Genomic DNA, 24,361 nt, shown 5'->3' on the forward strand with positions numbered 1-24,361 from the left:
ACCCTAGTACTGCCAGGCGGAAGTGATAACCATTTAGCCACTGTGCAGCCATGATAGAGATATATAGTTACATTAGGCCAGGCTGGACCAATGTAACTGTATAAAATATATCCATAACTGGAATTCAGCTTTAAACAATTGAAGGTTTAATATCAGTTTAAATTCCCTTTTTTATGTTTAAAACTCTAAATTGTCACCTCTGCCGCTGGGAACACTTTTATAGCCTTCCATTACCAGAGTTTGATTTATGCTAATTGCTGTTACACTTTCTTGCAAAACATTGACCAGTAAACAGTCTTGTTTGTTTGTTCATTGAAAGTGTTAAATAGCTATTTATCCATTGTTTTAATGAAGTTGCCTAAACACCTTTTCTTGTGTTGAGCACTTGCTAATTGGGCATTGCTGAGGCTATCTGATATGTATATAGCAGGAAGAGAAGTAAAATACCTGTGCAACAATCTGCTCTTTTTATTGCCTGTATTATGGATAGATAATGGGCCTTATCCAGGATCCCGGAGAGTTTTGATCTTCTGTCCCGCAGGTTATTAGAGTACTGCTACAGTAGTGCCTTTGTCTTACACTGCAATAAAATAAGTTCTTTCCTGGCCTCAGTGCCAGAGAGCAGACAAATATATCTGGCAAAGGTGAATAGACCATGTAGTGATTGTACGGATAGTAAGAAGTCTGCATGGGTAGCTTACAGCTTGTAATGAGGCCTAAGAGAGTCCCCCACCAATGGAGGGGCTAATCCCATTAATACAGGGCTGTGTTCATACAGCGTGTTGAGCTTTCTGCTGAACAGATGGTCCCAGGTTTGGTTTACAGCCAACGGCCAGTGCAGGAACACACAGCTAGCCTTTTGTGTCCCACTGAGTCAGCTGGGCACAGAATGGTTATACAGTACACACTGCAGGGTTCAGAACAGTTCTTTACAGTATCAAGAGGAAGTAATAGTTTATTTTTAACTGTTATCACCGTAGTGTTTACCTTTAAGGTCATTCAGAAACAACATTCCCATTCTTACAGTTTTAAAGAGGTATTTAAACTCTCTGATAAACTTCTTGTGTTCTTGCCTTTGCCTCTGCTTCACTGATATCAGTTAGCATTGTATGCAGTTCTCTGTGGAACACAGGACAACTATCACTGCGTTATGGAGATGAGTAGAGGAGGTGGTGTTCTCTAGTCCTAACACTACCTGCCTTAGGTGGTCAAAGCTGATTCTCTATAGAAACTGTGCAGTGGGTAAATGAAACATAAATATACATTGCTGGAGATACAGTGCTCGGCATAAAGGAGTACTACCCAAAACATTTGTTAGAAAACCTTTACTTTCCTTTCAGAATCAACATTTTCTATGGGACACTATACTTCAAAGTACTCCCACAAATGCTGGCCGTTGATTGCAGTCAAGATTTGTTAATTTGCAAACACAAAAAAGTATTTTTCTTAATAAATTCATTAAAGACCATGTTGCAAAATGAATACACCCCAATGAAAGTCTTCTGGGCAAAGCTAGATTGTAGAGAACAAAATCCTAATTAACAAGAGTTCAACTACAGGTGAGTAATTCATTAAACAGGTGTCCAGTAGACAGTTGATTATAAAAGGGCGTTACTTAACAAACAAAACCCCTTCCCATTTCTGGTTCAATAATTTTTTATTGCCGCAACAAAACGATACAACATAGTCCAATTTGCCCACACAGGGGAGACAGACAAAATCCAGTCAAACATACATGGGCAAAGAAATGTGCAACAATTATTTTAACAAGGTGGAAGCCGAAGAGCGACCACGCGGGTGAGACCGTTGGTACATATGTACTTTCTGGGCCAACGTATAGTCCCAGAAAAAATAAGAACAAAGAGGAAGAAGATGGAGACAAGGAAGAGATCAAGTGGGGTGGGGGGTAGGTCCTGAAGGCTATGGAAGAATTTCATCTGGTATAGGAACCCAGGCTTGTTGGATGTAGCATAGGAAGAGTGTATGACCACCAGGGCATCCAGATTTACCCCTTCACATTTCATGCTTTCAGCAATGGCACCACATGGAAGAGAAATGTCACAAGGCCTGAGTAGATGATTTCTTTACACAAGAAAGGTGAAGGCTACAAGATCAGCAAAGCTTTACTTATAAGTCAGAATACTGTAGAAAAAGTGATACAAAAATTTAACACAGATGGAATTGCAACCATCTCACAGAAACGTCCAGGCCGTCTACAGAAGTTAACACCTCGACAGGATAGTCTTCTGATTAAGAAGGGTTGAAGAATATCCCCATGCAAGTTCACTACAGTTAGCTAAAGTAGTAGAAAGCCAAACTGGGGTGATTGTTTCCTGTGACATAATATGGCGAACACTGCAGAGGAAGGGAATGCATGGCTGTCATCCACAAAGGAAGCATTGGTGTTGTCCTTGCAAATCATGGAGGTCATCCAAATACTAGATGTAGTAGTTTTTTGTTGTGGGGTGTATTCTTTTTTGCATCAACTAAGTTGGGTAAAACTGAAGATTTTGTAATCTAAGTTATGTTAACTTTACTTTTCATGTAATGAGCTAAACTGTTCTATTAAACTCAGTTTTGGCAAAATTTTGGAAATTGTTCTTGTGTTCATTGAGATATTGATTAAAATCTTACTTTTCAAAAGGGGTGTTCTCATTTATGCTGAGCACTGTAGCTGGGAGAATAGTGGTATTAAATCCCAAACCAAAAAAATTTAATCGATTGCAGCTTATCAATAATTAGATGAGATGAGACCCTCAGAGGAAGTCAGAATGACGAAACGTGTCAGGGCGAAACCATCCATGACGTCGGCATGTTCAGAGTCAGTGACGGTACCTCCCACACACAGAAGTGACAGTGTCGGCTGTGCGTGGAAGCGTGGTAAGATGTCCTACACGCTGAATATGCGGTGAATATGGATTCACCTATTTTAAATGCGCATTGTATCTTGCTTAATGTGGGTACTTTTTTAAGAGGGGGGGTAGTTATATGATTTTTGTTGTCCATTTTGTATGCATCGCATCTGTGACACTTACCTGATTGACGGTGATTGATGAATCTAAGAGGAGATTTGATATATTCTGTTATTCACCACCATTTGGTGATCATTAACTTTGATGGGGTGTCCGCCACCTAAGGCATAGAGGTGTTGGAGTGATCCTTTTTAAGTACAGAGATAATTCTTGGATGAACTAACAAGGTGGACTGGACTTTTGTAAAACACACTATATTGCATTTTGGTGGAAGAACTGTTCCCATTTATTTCTGCTTCCTTGTTTTCATTATACAAATGAGCTCATGTAGTATTGAATGTAGGTGAGTGCTGTTTTATGAGTCTATTTTACGCATATTTTACACATAAGCACATAGTTATAGGCTCTTGAGAGCATAGATCTGTTTTTCCCTTTATAATAATTAGATGAGGTTGTTGCATAGGTTTTTTTCTAAGCATTTTTAGAGCTGCAACTAGCGATTATTTTCATAGTCGATTCGTTGGCCAAGTATTGTTTCGATTATTGAATTAGTCGGATAAAAAAAATTGTGATGTATAATTTAGTTTAATATGTAAAAATACAATTTATTCTTGAAAATCTCTATGCAGTTAGGGCAGCACAGTGGCTAAATGGTTAGCACTTCTGCCTGGCAGTACTAGTATTGGTTCAAATCCCAGCCACGGCACCACCTGTCTGGAGTTTGCATGTTCTCCTGTGCTTGCTTGGGATTCCTCCGGGTAGTCTGGTTTCCTCCCACACTCCAAAGACATGCTGGTGAGTTAATTGGCTCCTGTCTAAATTGGCCCTAGTATGTGTATGTATGAATGTGAGTTAGGGACCTTAGATTGTACACCCCTTGATGGTTAGGGACTGATGTGAATGTACAATATACAGTCAGGTCCATAAATATTGGGACATCGACACAATTCTAACATTTAGGCTCTATACACCACCACAATGGATATGAAATGAACAAGATGAGCTTTAACTGCAGACTGTCAGCTTTAATTTGAGGGTATTTACATCCAAATCAGGTGAACGGTGTAGGAATTACAACAGTTTGCATATGTGCCTCCCACTTGTTAGGGGACCAAAAGTAATGGGACAATTTGCTTCTCAGCTGTTCCATGGCCAGGTGTATGTTATTCCCTCATTATCCCAATTACAATGAGCAGATAAAAGGTCCAGAGTTCATATCAAGTGTACTATTTGCATTTGGAATCTGTTGCTGTCAACTCTCAAGATGAGATCCAAAGAGCTGTCACTATCAGTGAAGCAAGCCATCATTAGGCTGAAAAAACAAAACAAACCCATCAGAGAGATAGCAGAAACATTAGGCGTGGCCAAAACAACTGTTTGGAACATTCTTAAAAAGAGAGAACGCATCGGTGAGCTCAGCAACACCAAAAGACCCAGAAGACCACAGAAAACTGTGGTGGATGACCAAAGAATTCTTTCCCTGGTGAAGAAAACGCCCTTCACAACAGTTGGCCAGATCAAGAACACTCTCCAGGAGGTAGGTGTATGTGTGTCAAAGTCAACAATCAAGAGAAGACTTCACCAGAGTGAATACAGAGGGTTCACCACAAGATGTAAACCATTGGTGAGCCTCAAAAACAGGAAGGCCAGATTAGAGTTTGCCAAACGACATCTAGAAAAGCCTTCACAGTTCTGGAACAACATCCTATGGACAGATGAGACCGAGATCAACTTGAACCAGAGTGATGGGAAGAGAAGAGTATGGAGAAGGAAAGGAACTGCTCATGATCCTAAGCATACCACCTCATCAGTGAAGCATGGTGGTGGTAGTGTCATGGCGTGGGCATGTATGGCTGCCAATGGAACTAGTTCTCTTGTATTTATTGATGATGTGACTGCTGACAAAAGCAGCAGGATGAATTCTGAAGTGTTTCGGGCAATATTATCTGCTCATATTCAGCCAAATGCTTCAGAACTCATTGGACGCCACTTCACAGTGCAGATGGACAATGACCCAAAGCATACTGCAAAAGCAACCAAAGAGTTTTTTAAGGGAAAGAAGTGGAATGTTATGCAATGGCCAAGTCAATCACCTGACCTGAATCCGATTGAGCATGCATTTCACTTGCTGAAGACAAACCTGAAGGGAAAATGCCCCAAGAACAAGCAGGAACTGAAGACAGTTACAGTAGAGGCCTGGCAGAGCATCACCAGGGTTGAAACCCAGCGTCTGGTCATGTCTATGCGGTCCAGACTTCAGGCTGTAATTGCAAAGGATTTGCAACCAAGTATTAAAAAGTGAAAGTTTGATTTATGATTATTATTCTGTCCCATTACTTTTGATCCCTTAACAAGTGGGAGGCACATATGCAAACTGTTGTAATTCCTACACCGTTCACCTGATTTGGATGTAAATACCCTCAAATTAAAGCTGACAGTCTGCACTTAAAGTCCATCTTGTTCGTTTCATTTCAAATCCATTGTGGTGGTGTATAAAGCCAAAAATGTTAGAATTGTGTCGATGTCCCAATATTTATGGACCTGACTGTATATATTGTAAAACACTGCGTAAATTGACAGCACTATATAAGTATCTGAAATATGCAGTTGTACCACAGTGATGGGAAATTTCGAAGAGGAAGAATAGAAAACATTTCTCGATTGGACTAATTTTCGGATAGTGGGGTTGACTTAGGAAAGGCAAATAGACTGCAGTTGCTCCAAAGCTTAGTAAATGAAGTGAAGCTTCACTTTGCAAAGAAAATCCAATCACATGCAAGGAAAAAAAAAGCATTTTTTTTTTTGTTTGTGCACATGATTAGATGATGGAAGCTAGCAGAGCTTCCTCTCATTTACTAAGCTCTCGAGCAACTGTACATGCAGAGTTCACAGTCAATTCGCATTTGGTAAACCATCCCCTGTATGTGGTTTTCGTTCAGAATGACATTAATTTTAAAACTGAATGTTCAGCGCAAGTGAAATTTTCAAATGACGTTCATCCATTTGAATGTACAAATATTTGTACACATATTCTTCTCTGAAAATGGAAACGTCTATGGCCAGCAAAAGACATTTTTTTAGTAGTAGCAGCATGCTTTTGTTTTTTTTGTTTTTTTTAATCCCCTGCCATGAGGGGGTTAAAAGAACAAAAATTTGCCATTTTTTATAGTACAAAAACCGCACATAATCATTACTTTAGTGTGTGTGTTATACCAAGCGCTAGGATATAGGGTAGTTTTAACTAGGATTGGTCTGGTGATGTAATTCCTTTATATTAAAGTAGTACTAAAGGCTGAGACTTTTTTTCATGGATATAATCATTTTAAATATGATGCACAATACTAGTAATCTTTTACTTCTCTGGGTTCAGGTGCTGATTTTCCTGCACAGAACCCTTAAAGCGGAGTTCCACTGAAAACAAAGTCAGCAGCTACAAAAACTGTAGCTGCAATTTAAAGAATGGACACTTGTGTCCCTCGATCCCATGGTGTGCCCACCCCCCACTGCAGCCTGTTTCACTGGTCGGCCAGTGTTCCCAGTATCGGCATCTTCAGTGTGGGCAACCGCTGTGACAGCTTGTGGCTTCAGACTGATTTTACTGTTGTGGGTTTAGTAACACTTTAAAGTGATTTTAAAGGTTGGATTTTTTTTGTTTTTTTAGCAAACTTGTCATACTTACCTGCTCTGTGTAATGATTTTTATAGAGGGCCCCTATAGCATGGTAACAAAACCTCTGCCTTTAGTTATCACTTTAAATTGCTTCCTTCTCCTGCCCAGGATTACATGTCCCATTAGGCATTGCTCCTGACACATTCACAAGTTCTTAAGCACCTACTGACATGTATGAATCATGTACTGAGCTGCCTGTGCACTGCACTGTGTATACTGACATGTAAATAATAAGTAATACATTCTGTATGTAGGCCAACTAATCGGCTGACTAATCGATTATGAAAACATTTGACAACTATTTTCATTGATTATGTCAATTAGTTTCAGCCCTAGGCATTTTCAACTGGTGATCTGGTCAGTAACACACCCTCCTGTATTAGAGTGCTCTCAGTCTGGATGAAGGAACACAGGAGGCACCTAGTGACAGCCACATTGCCAATCTGTGGAAGGGAGTGTTGTATTAGCAGATTTAAATACACTAACACATTTGAAGACAAACTCCAGCTAATACTTTGTAAGCGGTTACAGCAAACTGCTTTTTTTTTTTCCCCTTTTTGGGATATATGTTTTACATAAAAGCTGATCATTGTAAGCACCCCCGCAAGTGTTCAATGGTTTGTTTCATCTCTGCAACTGATAAATTCTGCTGGAGAGCTTGTTCTTTTGAAAAAAAAACCTGACTTACTGGCTGGATCACCATGTGGAAATAGAAGAAAGTCTGAAAAAGAAAATGAGTGCAGCCATCACATCTAAGAATTTTGTAAGCTGCAATATCATAAATGTTTGCTCTTGGTTTTAATACTGCTTTCAATTATCATTTGTTTTAAAATAAAACACTATTATTATTTATATAACAATATTTTAAAATCTATATTGTTTTGTGATTGGGGGGGGGGGGGGAGGGGAGTGAGAAGTTGCACATAAAGGCCCTTCACAGTTTTACATTTTAGTATTGTTTTGTTTTGAGTTTTTGATCGTGAATAGATTTCTTAGAGATTTGCAGCCATTTGGGGGTAACTCATTGTAGTTGTGGTCTCTTTCCTAAAATCTGTTAATCAGAGAGCCATAAGGAGAGCATTGTTTTTAAAGAGGTTGATTTACAAAAAAGAACAAAGGTTGTTCAGTTAGCAAAGTGAATATTCACTTTGGAAACTGTGGGAGTTATTTACTAAAGCACGAGAGTGCAAAATCTGGTGTAACTCTACAGAGAAACCAATTCGCTTCCAGGTTTTATTGCTAAAGCTTAATTGAACAAGCTGAGGTTAGAAGCTGATTGGCTACCATGCACAGCTGCACCACTTTTAGTAAATCTATCCCTGTACTGTATGTTCACATGGCAAATTAAATGATAGAAAGGTGAAGCCTTGATTACCCAATCTTGTGCTACGAAAGAAATTTTTTTTTTTTTTGCTACTGCATATTCAGTATGATTGGGATAATTTTCAGGAACTTTGAGGCCAAGTGTTCATATGTACGACTGTGCGGGCTGCGATTTGCTCTGGTACGAGAGCTCATTCATTTGAATGGACTCCTGTGCCCTGGGACAGGCAGGAAAGAAGTCCCTGCACTTCTTTGGAAATTGCGGCCCACATGGGAACCTCGGTACCCAGTACGGTTGCGATTTCTAGTGCGGGCGGCGTGCCATTAGAATGAATGGCACCTGCCTGTGGGTCCCACATTCCTCTGTGTGGTTGGTGCGACTGCAGGCATTTGTGCGGATCCCGCAGCGGCACCACCCGCATATTTGTGAACCAAGTGTGAAACCGTTTGGAAAATTGCTGAAGTGCTGAAGCCATACACACTCAACAGTTGGCACAGTTGATTTGCCATCATGACATTTTATTGAACTGTGTATGGCCAAGCAAATCATACAAGTCATGTGATGGCATCACAGGATACATGGTTCTTTCATTCACTCACTGTAGTCATTTAAAGCCTATGCCATGGTTCATGTGATTGTTGCAGGATGGAATTTTTTGTTTATCTAGTGAGATTTCATTGTTTGATGCTCTAACGTATGATTTTTAAACTTTTTGCAATCTTTTAACTACGCAATGCCACACTTTTTTTTTAATGCTCAAACCATGCAGCTTGTTTGCCACATTTGGGGTGCTGTTAATAAAAAATGACACCTCATGCCTGACATGTTTTTTTGTTTTTGTTTTTTACTGTTTTTATGAATGTGCACATTTGTGCTCGTTAGTCCTCCAGTTACACTTGTGTAGCACATGATTCTGTGCATGCTCATTAAATGTGCAAAAAACACATGTTGTGTTTGGTGTGCCATTCACTGTCCAAATGCAAGCAAGATGCCCACAAAAAAAGACAAACATGGCAAAATTGGCAGTTAAAAAAATATTCAGAGCTCAAAAAGATAGTTGCACACCTTTGCTGTCTTAGTCCGTAGGGTTCAATATTCAGTCGGTCCACCCTTTGCAGCTATAACAGGTTCAACTCTTATGGAAAGGCAGTCCACAAGGTTTAGGAGGGTGTCTATGCGAATGTTTGACCATTCTTCCAGAAGCACATTTGTGAGGTCAGGCACTGATGTCGGAAGAGAAGGCCTGGCTCACAGTCTCTGCTCTAATTAATCCCAACGGTGTTCTGTCAGGGTGAGGTCAGGACTCTGTGCAGGCCAGTCAAGTTCCTTCACCCCAAAATTGCTCATCCATGTCTTTATAGACCTTGCTTTGTGTGTCAGTGTGCAGTCATGTTGGAACAGGAAGGGGCCACCCCCAAACTGTTCCCACAAAGTTAGGAGCATGAAATTCCAGAAAAACATTTGAGAGGTCATACACTGATGATTGGCGAGAAGGCCTGACTCGCATTGTCTGCTCTCACAAAGTTGGGAGCATGAATCTGTCCAAAATGTTTTGGTATGCCGACGCCTTAAGAGTTCCCTTCACTGGAACTAAGGGCCCAACCCCAACCCCTAAAGAGCAATCTCACACCATAATCCCTCCTCCACCAAATTTTACACTTGGCACAATGCAGTCAGGCAAGTACCGTTCTCCTGGCAACTGCCAAACCCAGACGTCCATCGGATTGTCAGAGAAGCTTGATTCGTCACTCCAGAGAACACTTCTCCACCTTTCTAGAGTCCAGTGGTGGCGTGCTGTACACCATTCATCTGACTCTTTGCATTGCACTTGGTGATGTAGTCTTGGATGCAGCTGCTTGGCCATGGAAACCCATTCCATGATCTCTGTGCACTGTTGTGCTAATCTGAAGGCCACACCAAGTTTAAAGGTCTTTAGCTATTGACTCTGCAGACAGTTGGTGACTTCTGCTCACTGTGCGTTTCAACATGCGCTGACCCCGCTTTGTCATTTTACGTGGCCTACCACTTGGTAGTTCAGTTGCTGTTGTTCCCAGTTGCTTCCACACTGTTATAATTCCACTACCAGTTGATCATGGAATGTTTAGTAACAAGGAAATGTCACGGATGGACTTATTGCACAGGTGGCAACCTATCACGGTACCACTTGAATTCACTGAGCTCCTGAGAGTGACCCATTCGGGGGGATCACATCAGGTGCGATTTTGCATGCCAGGCGACTTGCGAATCGTAGGCCAAGTCGCACCCTATTGTCTGCTATTAGAGCAGTCATATCGGTGTGGTTCCGACTTGGTTGGAGCCGCACCAATTTCTAAAGTAGTGCATGCATATTAAGTGCACCTTCTCCTTTTAGCATATCTCACCCCCCCAAAAAAAAAAGTAAGTCAAGGGGGTTAAAGTCTGGTGAGCTTGTATATTGATACACATCGACTGACACACACATACACATTTCTAATGTGTCCAAACGTTAGGGACACCCTGTACACTTACTAGGGCCAACTTTGACAGGAGCCATTTAACCTACCAGCATGTCTTTTACATGTATTAAGAAACTGGAGTACCCAAACGTAACCCACATAAGCACTGGGAAAGCACACAAACACAATGTAGGTGGTGCCATGGCTTGTATTTCAACCAAGAACCCCAGGGGCTGCAAGACAGAGGTGCCAACCATTGAGCCACCATGTATCTAATATGGTAATTGCATATTATTGTGGTATAGTCTGATAATGGCCAGCAGGTTACAGGAAAAAAAAAGTTGGTGGAAATAGAACATTTTAGCTGATTCTTGTTAATGCTATTTAATATCCAATGATCCATCCAGTCTCCGTGTTCAGACACAACATCCTGTTTGTGCAGTATGTCCAACATTGCATTCAATGCAAATGACTGACCTTTTAGGCCTTTTTTTGTTAATATTTGACTAATGAACTGCTTGGAGACCCTGTGTACATGGAGCTTTAGCAAATTATGGTTTGCATGGAGGAAAACGGTGTGTATGGTTTAAGCCAAGGAAGTTAGCCGTGAGAAACGTGGGTCATCCTAGGCAGTAGAGCTTTGGCTCCTGAACATTAGGCTCATTCACATTCGTTGAGCGATGAGACAAAAGGTTTTCAGACGTTGGATAATGGAAAGATTGTGGTTAGCAACTTAGAATCAATTCTTAGATACAATCTTTTCCATTTCATTATCTTAGAGCTGTTCCCTTGAAACCTGTCGTCTGGGCTCCAGTAATGTATGCACTGTATCAGCTTCTTTCATTCTTTTTCTTTAAGGACAAGCTGAACCTAATTTAAATTTCCTGAGTAGGAACTTTTCATGGAGCAGATGCCCTTATTACTGAATTCAGGGCAGAAAATGTTCACTGAGTGCTAAGAGGAAAGCTTATTCTTTAGGCATATGCCATTAATGTAAACCTTTTTCCAGACCCGAGATGGAACAGTGACCAACCTGTTAAAGAATGAATCTAGGAAAATACATGCAAAACTGTCTCCGTATATTGTTTGATTCAAAAGTCACACAATGATTTCCGAGTTTTTTGGTGTTTTTACCCCAAATCACTCTTTTTATATCAGCCTTTCAGAACTACAGTTCTTCCAAAGGTTGCTAGGTGTTTCTTGAAAAATTAGCAATTTCTGCCTCTCAGCTAAGTAACCACTGACCATAAATGATCTTTTTATATATGTGTAAGGGGGATTCTTCCTATTGACCCTAAATGTTAGGAGCCTTCGTAATTTTGGCCATCACACTAATGTACTATGAGCTGTAAATATAGTAATTATTAGCAGGAACTTCCTGAGACCAGAAAGGTATTTAGGGTTTGTCCGTGTTAAAAACATTGAGAGAGGCTGCTTCATATTGAGCTGGCATATGCAACTAAAAGATGAAAATCAGGCAATAGGGGGGGATCTGTTTTGCCATGTGTGGGATTTATGCACATAAAATAATGGACCTAGCTCAGGATGGTGCTTAGTGACATGGTGATTCCAAAAAGTCCAAAGAATAAGCAGGAGGAGGTAGAGTGATCAAGTTTGCTTTATTGTAGGTTAGGCCTAGCAAGAGGAAATATAGCCGCTCCCAATGTGGGGAAAACTAGTATTTTGGGGGGCAGAATTTTTGTAGACTCTGTATGTACTGCTGAGATTTACAAGCTAAATTGCCTATATGTAACAGTACCTGAAGGGTTCATAGGAACAGAGCTGGGCAAATTCAGGTTTCTAGTGGGCCCAAAAAAATCCAGTTGTCACCTTATGTTGCAGTGGCAACTATATCAACTAAAAGTTAAAATTTAATTTCAAAACATTGTGTATGTGTGTGTGTAATATATGTATATGTATATATGTGGTATGTATGTGTGTGTGTATGTGTGTGTATATATATATATATATATATATATATAATACACACTATATAGTCCTCCAAATCATTGGATTCAGGTGTTCCAATCTCCTCCATGGCCACAGGTGTGTAAAATCAAGTACCTAGGCATGCAGACTGCTTCTACAAACATTTGTGAACAAATGGGTCGCTTTCAGGAGATCAGTGAATTCAACCGTGATAGATTGCCACCTGTCCATCCGTGACATTTCCTTGCTACTAAATATTGCATGGTCAACTGTTAGTGGTATTATAACAAAGTGGAAGCAACTGGGAACAACAGCAACTCCACCACAAAGTGGTAGAGTGGGGTTAGCGCATGCTGAAGCGCACAGTGCGCAGAAGTCACTAACTGTTTGCAGTGTCAATAGCTAAAGACCTCCAAACATGGTGTTCCCTTCATATTAACACAACCATGTGTAGAGAGCTTCATGGAATGGATTTCATGGCTGAGCAGTTGCATCCAAGCCTTATATCACCAAGTGCAATGCAAAGCTTTGGATGCCGTGCTGTAAAGCATGCCGCCACTGGGCTCTAGAGCAATGGAGATGTGTTCTCTGGAGTGATCAGTCATGCTTCTCTGTCTGGCAATCCGATGGACATGTCTGGGTTTGGCGGTTGCCAGGAGAACGGTACTTGCCTGACTGCATTGTGTCAAGTGTAAAGTTTGGTGGAGAGTGGATTATGGTGTGAGGTTGTTTTGCAGGGTCCCTTAGTTCCAGTGAAGGGAACTCTTAAGGCTTCGGCATACCAAGACATTTTGTACAATTTCATGCTCCTAACGTTTTGGGAACACTTTGGGGATGGCCCCTTCCTGTTCCAACATGACTGCGCACCAGTGCATAAAGTAAAGTCCATAAAGACATGGATGAGAGAGTTTGGGGTGGAGGAACTTGACTGGCCTGCACAGAGTCCTGACCTTAACCCGATAGAACACCTTTGGGATGAATTCGAGGGGAGACTGCGAGCCAGGCCTTCTAGTCCGACATCAGTGTCTGACCTCACAAATGGTCAGACTCCTAAGCCTTGTGGACAGCAGCCTTCCCCAGAAGAGTTGAAGCTGCTATAGCTGCAAAGGGTGGGGCCAACTCAATATTGAACCCTACAGACTAAGACTGGGATGCCATTAAAGTTCATGTGCGTGTAAAAGCCGGCGTCACAATACTTTTAGAAATATAGTGTGTTTGTGTATAATAATCAAAACACATCTTCGTCTCCTGCTTTAGAGGATAGGTCCATTTTGTCTCTGCTGGCCATACCAAAGTGAGCCATGTCATTCATTACCTCCATGATTTTCACTTAAAAAAAAAAAAAAAAGAAAATATTTCCGTTTTTCTTTTGGCATTTACTGCTTGAAATGTGTTACCAGATTGGCTCAGAAACTCAAGAAATGCATATTTTTAGTTCTTAAAAGTCAGTTGTAAACAGACAGTAATCCAATCTGTTTTGTTGCTTTTGTCTTTAGCATTGTTTGCCAGTATGTAAAACCCAAATAAATGACATTAAATCTGCTGAAAGGCAGCATCTGGCTGTTGTGGAAAGGATAACCTCAGCTGACCCATATGGAATAGTCAGTGGGTCAGATGAGGCGAGGACCACCCTTGGCTGGATAATATTGGGGGCAGACTGTTGCTGTTAGGTGTTGGTGTTCACTGCTCAACTGATTTCCTAAAACCAAAAATAAACATAAAGCAGTGCAGGATGGTATCTAGCCCCAGCACTCGATTACTTCTTGCCCATTTGTCTGTAGAGAGCTGAATGGGAAGTGTTGAAGCATGTAGCTTTTGACATAAAACAACTGGAATCAGCTGCACTGTTTTATTAGGAACAGATCTGTAAATGGTTTTCTTAGTTGGAATTTGGATGCATGGTATTTCTGGCACTACTCAGTTGCTTTTTTCTCTTGAAAGTCTTAGACACTGGGAAGTTCAGGGTGTGCTAGAGTGGAGAGCAAATGATACTTCAGCTTTGTTTTAAAAAATCTCATTTTTTTTTTTAAAGCTTAAATTGACCATACATTGGTCCAAATAAACCCACCGAAAGTTTGGCATCAATCCTTGCAAGCTTTGTAGGTCACTGTGTGATGGGTTTTCTGTTTAATGGGTACAGCTACACACTGATCGAAGGCCGGTTCCCGCTGAACCGATCATATTTTGATCAGCGCATGTCTGTCCCTGTTTAAAAGAAGTTGATTTTGTGATGAATTTTGGTCAAACGGACCTACTGGATTTTTTTTTTTTTTTTCTATCAGTGGTTGCAGCCACCTATAAATATGTTCTGAGAGCAGTGGGTGCTCTGCCAGAATACAGTGTCTCTAAGAGGGGGATTCCTTGATCCACCTTGTTGTGGTTTGTTTTTTTTTTCGTTCAGGCCGCTGGCTGACTGGAAGTAAACTTAAGCCTGGTACACACGGTAAGTTTTTTCAGCAAGCTGAATAGAAACAAAAACTGAGAAGCTTGCAAGAAGGTCTCTAACATTTGATGTAAGTACAGCAATCTCCCCGCTGTGCTATTGTGTTCGAAGAGGGGGACCCTGACATCGCTTGGCTCTCAGAACCATTGTCTAATGCTGACCATACATATCTCTGATTTTCGGACGAAAAATCATTGGAATTTCGACCCAAGAATAATCGGCTGATTTTCGCTCAGTTAGTGTGTCAATGGCACGGGCCGATGTTCGTGGTTCCTCCCCTTTTCGGCATGTTGGAAAATTCATGAAAAACAACCGATTTTTGACTCAATCAAATCGTATGATCGTTTTTCCAAAAAGAATATGCGCATGAGCCATGACCTGGAAGGAATAGAAGTTTCGCCTGTTATATGGGGTGAACTTTATGACTTGGTCATTCGATTTTTGAAATTATTGATGGCACCATCAGATTACCAAGCGAACTATGTTTTCGATTTTCGGCCAAAAAATTATTTGGAATTCGACCCATGTATGGCCTGCATAAGAGCGCTGATTGGATTCTGATCAGCTGCTGGTTTTCCAGGATACTCGTTTGACAGAAGCTAGTCGTGAGATCGGCTTCTGTTGGACAAGGACTTGTACACACGGACCAAATGTTCGCCGGTATCTACTGTACTGCTGATTTGGCCCATGTTTGGCTTCACAGTGTATGGCCAGCTTTACTTTGCTCCCAGCTCAATTGGCAGAAATGGTTAACACCTTTGAAAACTCAGACAGCACAAGACCAAAACTATTCAACATACTCAAGACTGTGCCCAAAATCCCGCCTCTCCTCCGAACAACACCCTTCCAGCATTTCTATTAGTATATCATACCACAGACTGCTATACAAACATCTAATTCCCAGAAAGCTACATACCTTCTCTTCCCCTTTTCCCCATCCAAATTGCACTCAGCCTGTCATTACTTGAGAACGAAAATGAAAACAAGGTAAAATTAGGACTTAAAGTGACACTAAAGTCTTTGTTATATTTAAAAAAACAAAACATGTCTTTACTTACCTGCTCTGTGCAGCGGTTTTGCAGAGAGCAGCCCAGATCCTCCTCTTCTTGGGTAACCCCGCCAGCATACCTGGCCCCTTCCCTCCTCTCCATTCACACACACAGCTGTGGCTCCCTCCCTCCCCTGATTGGCTTACTGGCTGTGATTGACAGCAGTGGTAGACAGTGTCTCCTGCTATTGCCTCAGCCAATCAAGAGTGAGAGTCCCCAGAGAACTGTGGCTCTCGTAGACATCACTGGATCAAGAGGGGGCTCAGGTAAGTGTTAGGAGATAGTGTGTGTTTAGAAATACTTTTCCCCAGCAACTGTGGATATTTTGTTATTCAAGACCAGTGTCTTGAGGATACCGGAAAATCTTGGCTATGCCTGAAGTCTATAATGGTCTTTTGGCATGATGTAGTGGCAGTTATACTTATTGGACTGATGTATCTCTATAAGATGTTCGCATTTTCCCACAGCCATCATTCTGATTAGAGTTTCAAATATTGTGACTTTCTCATAGAGTTTAAGGCTACTTTTACACTGAGGAGTTTTTGAAGCGTTTTTGTGTTTAAAAAAAAAAAAAAAAAGCACCTGAAAAGCACAAGAAAAAATGCTTCCCTATGTATGTGAATGTACATCTGTTTGTTTTCACACTGAGGCATTGCACGTGCGGTGCAATGCAGCATCTTTGGGGCATGTTTGGTGCGTTAAAAACGCCTCATCCTATTGAATTCAATAGAAAACACCTGAAAAGCTCCTTTAAAAATGCCTGAAAAGCACCTCAAAAATGTCTCTGAGAAGCGTTTTTGGTGCAGTTTTTATCATGTGTCCAGTAAAAACGCCTATGCATTTTTGCGGCGGATCAGTGTGAAAGTAGCCTAAATTTGTGACCACTAATGGTGACAGTTTAACTGAGCTGTTTTTAGGGTGGAACATGTAACATGTTTCCATAGCTGTGCCTGCGGCCCCCCCTCCCTCTGTCAGATAGTACGGGGAGACTTTTACCTGTACTATCTGTCAAATTTAAAAACCGCGCAGCCATCCGGGGCTCTGCCCACACGGACTCATCATTCATTTACAGACTTCCGTGAATGAATGCACTACAAGTCCTGACAGCCTCTAAGGCTTGTAGTTTTCAGTGAACTTACCACAGTGTTGTGGAGCGCCGTGGTAGTTCATTGAAGCTTCCTGTTAGTATATCTGCTTGCTCATACATCCCATATGACAAGCAGATATTCTGACAGGTCTGCAGGAAACCTGTATGGCATCAGCGATCTACTGATCATTGGTGCAATGCTTTCCAGGCTCCTGTAGACAAAAATAATAAATGCACATTTTTTTTTTTTACCTGCAAAAAAAGGTGCGTTTTATTATTTTTGTCTATAAGGTGAACTTTTTCTTTAAAGAGAACCTGTACTGTGCAAGCAGTGCCCAAAAAAGTCAAACAGAGGGCAAAGGACTAGTCACCAGTATTGCCCGAGGTGTCTCTGTAGTTGATCGTTCACTATTACTGACTTTAGATAAGGTTGATATTGTAATGTAACCACCCCGTCTCCCCACCTTATCCAGTCATAGAAAACTGTGTTTATTGAGAAAATGCACTGTTCTCTGAAATGGCACTCATGCCAAGAAATTAACGTCCCGTGTTCACTAAGCAACAGGACAGCAGCTTGGCATGTGACATGAAAGCTAGCAGCAATCACTGTACTAGTGGTTCCTACTACAGCGATATCTAACCACTATGGGGATTGGCCTGGTATGGCACATTCATACTTAAATTGGTCCTAACTGGACCAATGTGACTACAAAAAGATCCATACCTTATGCAGGCCATAGACTGGTCGTTTTATCGGTCAAATTTGCGTCCGCACGAAAAATCAACTGATATTCACGCCGTTAATGGGGCAATACCGTCGACCGTTTTTCGTGGATCTTCTCATTTACTTTTATCAGTCATGCTGGAAAATTGGTGGCAGCATCAACTGATTTTTCGTTTATCGGCCGAAAATTTGTCATAAACGGCCCGTCTATGGTCTGCCTAAGCTTTTATCTTTACTTTTTTCCCCCTAGTCCCCTTTTACCTTGGCCACTGGGCTGTCAAAAAAAAAAAAATACAATTAGTCTATTGTAGTCTGCCACTACTTTGATACTGCACACTGGGTCCTGTGCTGCCATCATTCATTGTTAGAGGATCTCCCCCCTGTAAAAAGAAAGAAAAAAAAATACTGTAGATGTTGACTTCTAAAAAAAAAACTTGCGTTTACTTGTCCCAGGAATCAGCTCTTTGCCAGTCTTCGGGTCCAGGCGCCAGCATCTTAACTATTGGCAGTTGACCATAACTCCTTGAGGCTTCACAGCAGGCTACGAATGTGCAAACTGCGCCCCGTGAATGGTTCCGCAGTCTCCCGGGACCTGTCAAGTGTCCCAAGAGGCTGCAGGGGAAGGAGGGAGGCCAGACTTCTGCTCCGATTGCCTAGACCAGGGGTGTCCAAACTATGGATTTCCATAGAAGTACTACAAGTCCCATCATGCCTCTAGGTGTCTTGCCTGTGGATGTCAGTCTTGCAAGGCCTCATACTTGCAGTTCCTCAACACCTGGAGGGCCATAGTTTGGACACCCCTGCCCTAGGCAGAGGGAAGTGGGTGCCTGTCAAAATCGGGTAACCGCTCACCCCCCAAAACATTCCAAATATGGGAGAGAAGGGGGGGGGGGTTACAGCAGAACTTTCCCTTTTGGGTGAAATTCTGCTTTAACAAAATTAGCAGCCGGCTGTCTGTCAGGTCCTTGCAGCAGTCCTCCTTATGATGCACTGGTGCACAGTGTTCTGTACTTGCAGTATTCTTCAGTAGAAAAAGGGAATGATCTGCTCTGTTCCATGATGTTCTGGGCACACAAAGCTTCAAGTACCTTTACAGCCATATCTGTGAGCTTACAAGATCTCATTTGCCAAGAATATGTTGTAACATTATACTGCATTTATAAAATATTGACGTAAAGCACATTTTAATTCATCCTTTTCGTCCTGATTCATTTATGCTTTAAAGACTAAAACACCCATTAGACTACAGAGTATGTTTTCCTTTTAAGCTGTTGTAAACTCATTTATTAGGATTTCGGATTAGCGGAATCTAGGGTCTTGCACTTTGCATGTCTTGTTAGAAAGGATTTATCCAGAGGTACGTCCTCTTTCTGCCAAACTCATCACGTCGGTAGTTTCCCATGCTGTTGGCCTGTAAGCCTTGCCTGGCGTCAGCTGCAGCCCATCATCATCTATTGCTCTATATGTATGGAACTGGGGCTGAAAGGTCACTGCCTGACGTTGTCTCCTGGAATTCCTTTACTATTCTCTCGTGTTGCTCTGAGGTTGTCTGCAAGAAATGAACTCTGCAGCAAGACAGATTGTCATTCCTTTTCTGTAGTTACAGTTTGCTTTAGTCACATGGATACACAGGCCCCGGGCCCTTAGTATGTACACGTTAATATGAAAACCGTTTTGTCCTTCGAGTATTTCCAAGTGGGAAGATATCTGCTGACTTACAACCATTAAAATTTGATATTGATCTTAGTAATCATTAACCAGCTAGGAATTTACAGCTACAGTGGAAAGGTTGAAACTGTTGAACCTTTATAGGGACTTCCACAAGAGGTGTTATTGGGTTGTGTACAGTTTTTATTAGTAGTGATGGACGAATGAAGATAAAATACGATCAAGTACCAGTTAGTACACTCCTGGAGGCCACAGACCTTGGGTTTTCTCTCTCCTGGAATTTGTCCAGCCCTGTTTGTTTTCGTTTCATTGTCAGCGGTTTAGCATGCCTGCCTTGCAGCACTGGGGCCCTTTGTTCAAATCCTGGCCAGGACATTACCTGCATGGAGTTTGTATGTTCTCCCAGTACTTGGCATGTACTTGGCATGGATTTCCTCCAGTTTCCTTCCACACTCCAAAGACATGTTTGTAGGTTAATTGGCCGCTGTCTAATATCTAAATTGACCCTAGTATATGAGTGTAAGCAGGTGATATAGGGACCTTAGATTGTAAGTTATTGTGGCACTAATAAAAATTTGTTAAATACTATTTTTGTGATTGGTCCCTATAAGGTCAACAGCTAGTCCCACACTCCATGCAGTGAGCTAGAGGAAATTCCTACACCCTCAAATTGCTGTTGGCTGTGTTCAGCATTTTTTCTGTATGTGTAGAACAGGATGAAACCAGGGTAAAGATCATCTAAAGTTGTTTTTTTTTTTTTTTTTTTTTTTTTTTTTTAAGCTTTGAATTTCATATAAGGATTATTTCAAACCTCTGTCAATTTTTTATTTGTAAAAAGGAAAGGCTCGCCGCTACTCCTGGAACAGCCCAGGCGAATAAACGATAAGGAGCCGCCTCAGCCTACATGTAGACTGAGACCACTCCTTATCGTAGATTCACCTGGGCTGATTTTATTTATTTCAGGTACTTATATAGCGCCATCAATTTACGTAGCGCTTTACATATATATTGTACATTCACATCAGTCCCTAACCCTCAAGGGGTGTACAATCTAAGGTCCCTAACTCACATTCATACATACACACATACTAGGGCCAATTTAGACAGGATCCAATTAACCTCCCAGCATCTCTTTGGAGTATGGGAGAAAACTGGAGTAACTGGAGGAAACTCACGCAGGCACAGGGAGAACATGCAAACTCCAGGCAGGTGGTGCTGTGGCTGGGATTGATGGGGAGTAGCGGTGATCCTCTCCTCTTTACATTTACTAGCCCTCTGGGTTGGTATTAGGACAAGCCTGCAAACTAGTTTCTGGGACACAGGGATATACTTTCACCTCTACTTTGAGCGGCGCCAAGAGCAATGTAACAGGTCGCAAAATTCTATTGGTCTTTGTTTCTCCACTGGGAAAATTCAACCTCTGTCTGTTCTGCTGGTCATTATCACCAATGCAGAAGGTGATGGGAATTCCAAAATGTTAGTTGTCACCGCAGCTAGAATAGCAGGGAAATCTTCCCATTAAGATACCTGTTATGACAAAGAGGAGGGGATTTTGCTTCCCTAGTGCGTCCCCAGTACATAAAATGAATAAAGAATAAAACTGTGCAGAGCCAATTAAATGTACATGAAACATTAATAAAGTGAAAAAAATCTCTAAAGTAAATATTTGTAAGGAACCGTCCTCAAAAAAAAAAAAAAATGTCCCGGTGAAGAATCTTGAAGAATCAATCTACCACCTTCACAAGTGGAATCATTCCTCATATAAAGTGTTCAGAAGCCAGCCACTATCTCTGTGTGAATTCAAAACTCACAGGAACAGATGGCTACCATTCGAACAGCATGAACACCTATAGCTCAAATTCTAAATCATCAGGGTGTGTGCGATACTTCCCAGTGTCTTTGTCCAGTGGCACCTTTGTGTAGGATTGAGCTGGGATGAATAAAGCTCACAGGGGCAGAAAATTTCCAATAGTGTAGTATTTATTAAAACTCCATAAAAACAATCCATATGCATACAAAGAGAAAATTCAACCTGGGATTGTGCAGCGGCGTGACGTCAGCACTAGGTGAAGTTTCTAGTGCTGATGTCACGCTGCTCTATGATCCCGGGAAATACCACTGCACGCTATTGGAGATTTTCTACTTCTGGTGAGCTTTACTCATCCCAGCTAGATCGGGAGGTGCCATCAGACACTGGGGAACATCGCACACATGCTGATTATTTCAGATTTGAACTATAGGCATTCATGCTGTTTGTAATGGCAGCCATCTGTTTCAGTAAGTTTTGAATTCACAGGAGATGGTGGCTGGCTTCTGAACAATTAATATAAGGAATGATTCCACTTTTGAAGGTGGTAGATTGATTATGGGATTTTTTTTTTTTTTTTTTTTTTTTTGAGGACTGTTTCTTACACATTTATCTTGGAGATTTATTTCACTTTTATTACGGTTTCATGTACATTCATGTAAGTGGTACTGCACAGTTTTATTCTTTATAGTTATGTGAGTTTGTTATACTGCCTAATTATGAAAGCTGCCGCACATTGTTTTATTTGTTTTTTCACAGCATGGATATTTCTATATCATTCTTTACATAAAATGAATGACACAGTCAACAAATAATAGGAAGGAGGTTATATCGGTTTCCATTGATCCAAAACGTAAGAAAATTTTGTCCTTAAGTATATGGTGCTTGTGGGACCCGTACTTTTATATGAATTTGAAATGTTCTTTTCATTTAAAAGAAGTATGGGCTCAAAAAAAAAAAAAAAAAAGAAAACCACATACATTATACTAATTTTAGTGGATGCAACATCGATCCCCTGCCAGCTCTGCTCTGAGAACTGAGTGATCAAACACCGCTGATATGTTCTCCACCTCTGCTTTAGACTGCTGTTGGCTGAAATCAGGTCACTGGAGTGCAGAACATACTGCACTCCTGTGATCCACTAGAGAAGTGCAGCCAAAAAAGCTGTATTTCTCCTTTAAGGTACAGACACTTCTTATACTATAGGTTTGGGTCTGTTTGTGTGTCACAACTTAGCATCGTTGTGGCTTCACGATTCCTTGGTTCCTATTCTATTGGTGGATTTTAAAGTGTTACTAAACCCAAGACCCCGCATTCACTATATCTGGTCTCCAACAGTACACAAAACATGTAAATGCAACTATTTTAGTAAATATAAACTGCTAAATACCTTTTCTCATCAGCAGTTAGAGCAGTCTTGTGACTTCTATCAGTGTTCAGCAGAGCACTGGTTAAAGTTTGTAGGAGGAGTTTTCTCGAGGAGGATACGGAACCCCTTAGGTTCCACAGTGAGTATAACCAGCATACTTTACTGCATATACAGACTGATTTGACTGTTGTAGGTTTAGTAACACTTTAATGGCTCCTCTGGGTGATTTTTTTGTAGCTAGTTTCACTTTACTAGGTACCAGACATTCCTGTCTTTAGTGCTAAGCCTCACCCAGTGAGAGCATGCTCAGGCTAGGGTTGCAACTTTTTTGCTTGATTATTTTTTTAATGAAATCAATGTAAATGCATAAAAACACATGCATTTGTTAAGACCTACATCAGTGCATGTGAACATAGCTTGAAGCACATTAGTGTTTGTTGATGTGCATTATGATACACGTTGACATTGACACAAAGTACCTGGCAATGCGCATTAAAATCAAGCATTAATGTGTGTTGACAAACATTTTGATGCTTTTCCATTGATTTAGAATACAAAACGCATTGGGAGGAAAAAGGCATAGGTGTGAATCCAGTCTTAGTAAAGGAATAGCGGTTTGTATGGGCTGCTGAGGTGTGGGGTCTTGTTAGTTACTATGGTGTATATAAAGTGCTAATAAATATTTAAATATTCAAATGATACTATAATTGTGATATACAAATAAAATTATGTATAAAACTGTGAAAAATGTGGTTCGCTTACACTCTACACATACTCATACCATTGTGTCATATAGAATAAAGTCGCGCTCCACTATCATTTGCAAACATTATGAGTGAATATATATTGAATAAATAAAAGTCCAGCATCAAAAAAATATATGTCACAATATCACTGCAATTATATTGCTGCTGCAAACATGTCCTTAAGTCCGTGCCTTCGGTACTTCTAGTGCTGTGATACGAGATAATAAACGTGCAGTTCACCAAGCATGAAACAATATTGTGCACCTTCACCGGTTGTGCTCTCACCTGGTGTATATGACCAAACCATTAAGGGAGGTCATAAAAAGCTTGTGTCCCTTTAATTCAGTGTTTCTCAACTCCAGTCCTCATGGACCCCCAACAGGTCATGTTTTCAGGATTTCCATTATTTTGCACAGGTGATTTGATCAGTTTCACGACCTTAGTAATTACCACAGCTGTTTCATCTGAGGGAAATCCTGAAAACATGACCTGTTGGGGTCCATGAGGACTGGAGTTGAGAAACACTGCTTTAATTGGACTCGGTGATAAATGGATTGGATTATCCCTCTTTCCCTGGGATGGATGGATGAGCAGTGATATTGTGACATATATATGTTTTTGATGCTGGACTTTTATTTATTCAATATATATTCACTCATAATGTTTGCAATTGATAGTGGAGTGCAACACTATTTTTGACTTTATTGTATGGGCTGCTACTTGCAAAGTCAAACTAGTTTCAGAGTTTCACACAATGGAGTGATTTCTGTCTCTAGACAAGACTTTAAAAAGCTTTAAAGTGATGAAAATGTTCACTTCCAGTTAACTATAGTCATTTAAAGCTGAGCTCCATGTATGGATTTTATTGCATAGTTACATTGCTACAGCTTGGACCAATGTAACTATGTACAGTATATGCCATGCTTTGGAAGGATCAATGTAATCTCGATGTCACCACTATGCCTCTCCAACTCGTCCAATCACAGAATTCCTTGTAATTATTGAGAAAAAGTTCAAGACCTGCTGGGAGCACCCCCCCCCCCCCCCCTTGGTAACTCTGCAGCAGGGCAACCATTCGACATGGGACCTGAAGGACAGCAGCAATCACTGTAGTAGCAGTGATTATTGCAGGGATTCTT

The 24,361-nt window shown here is 41.0% G+C and overlaps 1 protein-coding gene across 10 annotated transcripts in view; it reads left to right on the forward strand.

Moving 5' to 3' along the window:
- PPFIA1 (PPFI scaffold protein A1) overlaps positions 1-24,361 on the forward strand; it is a 156,857-nt gene that overhangs the window by 44,901 nt on the left and 87,595 nt on the right. The window lies entirely within an intron of this gene.

This window comes from Staurois parvus, unplaced genomic scaffold (genome assembly GCF_062004578.1).
Source record: "Staurois parvus isolate SC_StPar_1 unplaced genomic scaffold, SC_StPar_1.0 ptg000350l, whole genome shotgun sequence".
NCBI classification, from domain to species: domain Eukaryota; kingdom Metazoa; phylum Chordata; class Amphibia; order Anura; family Ranidae; genus Staurois; species Staurois parvus.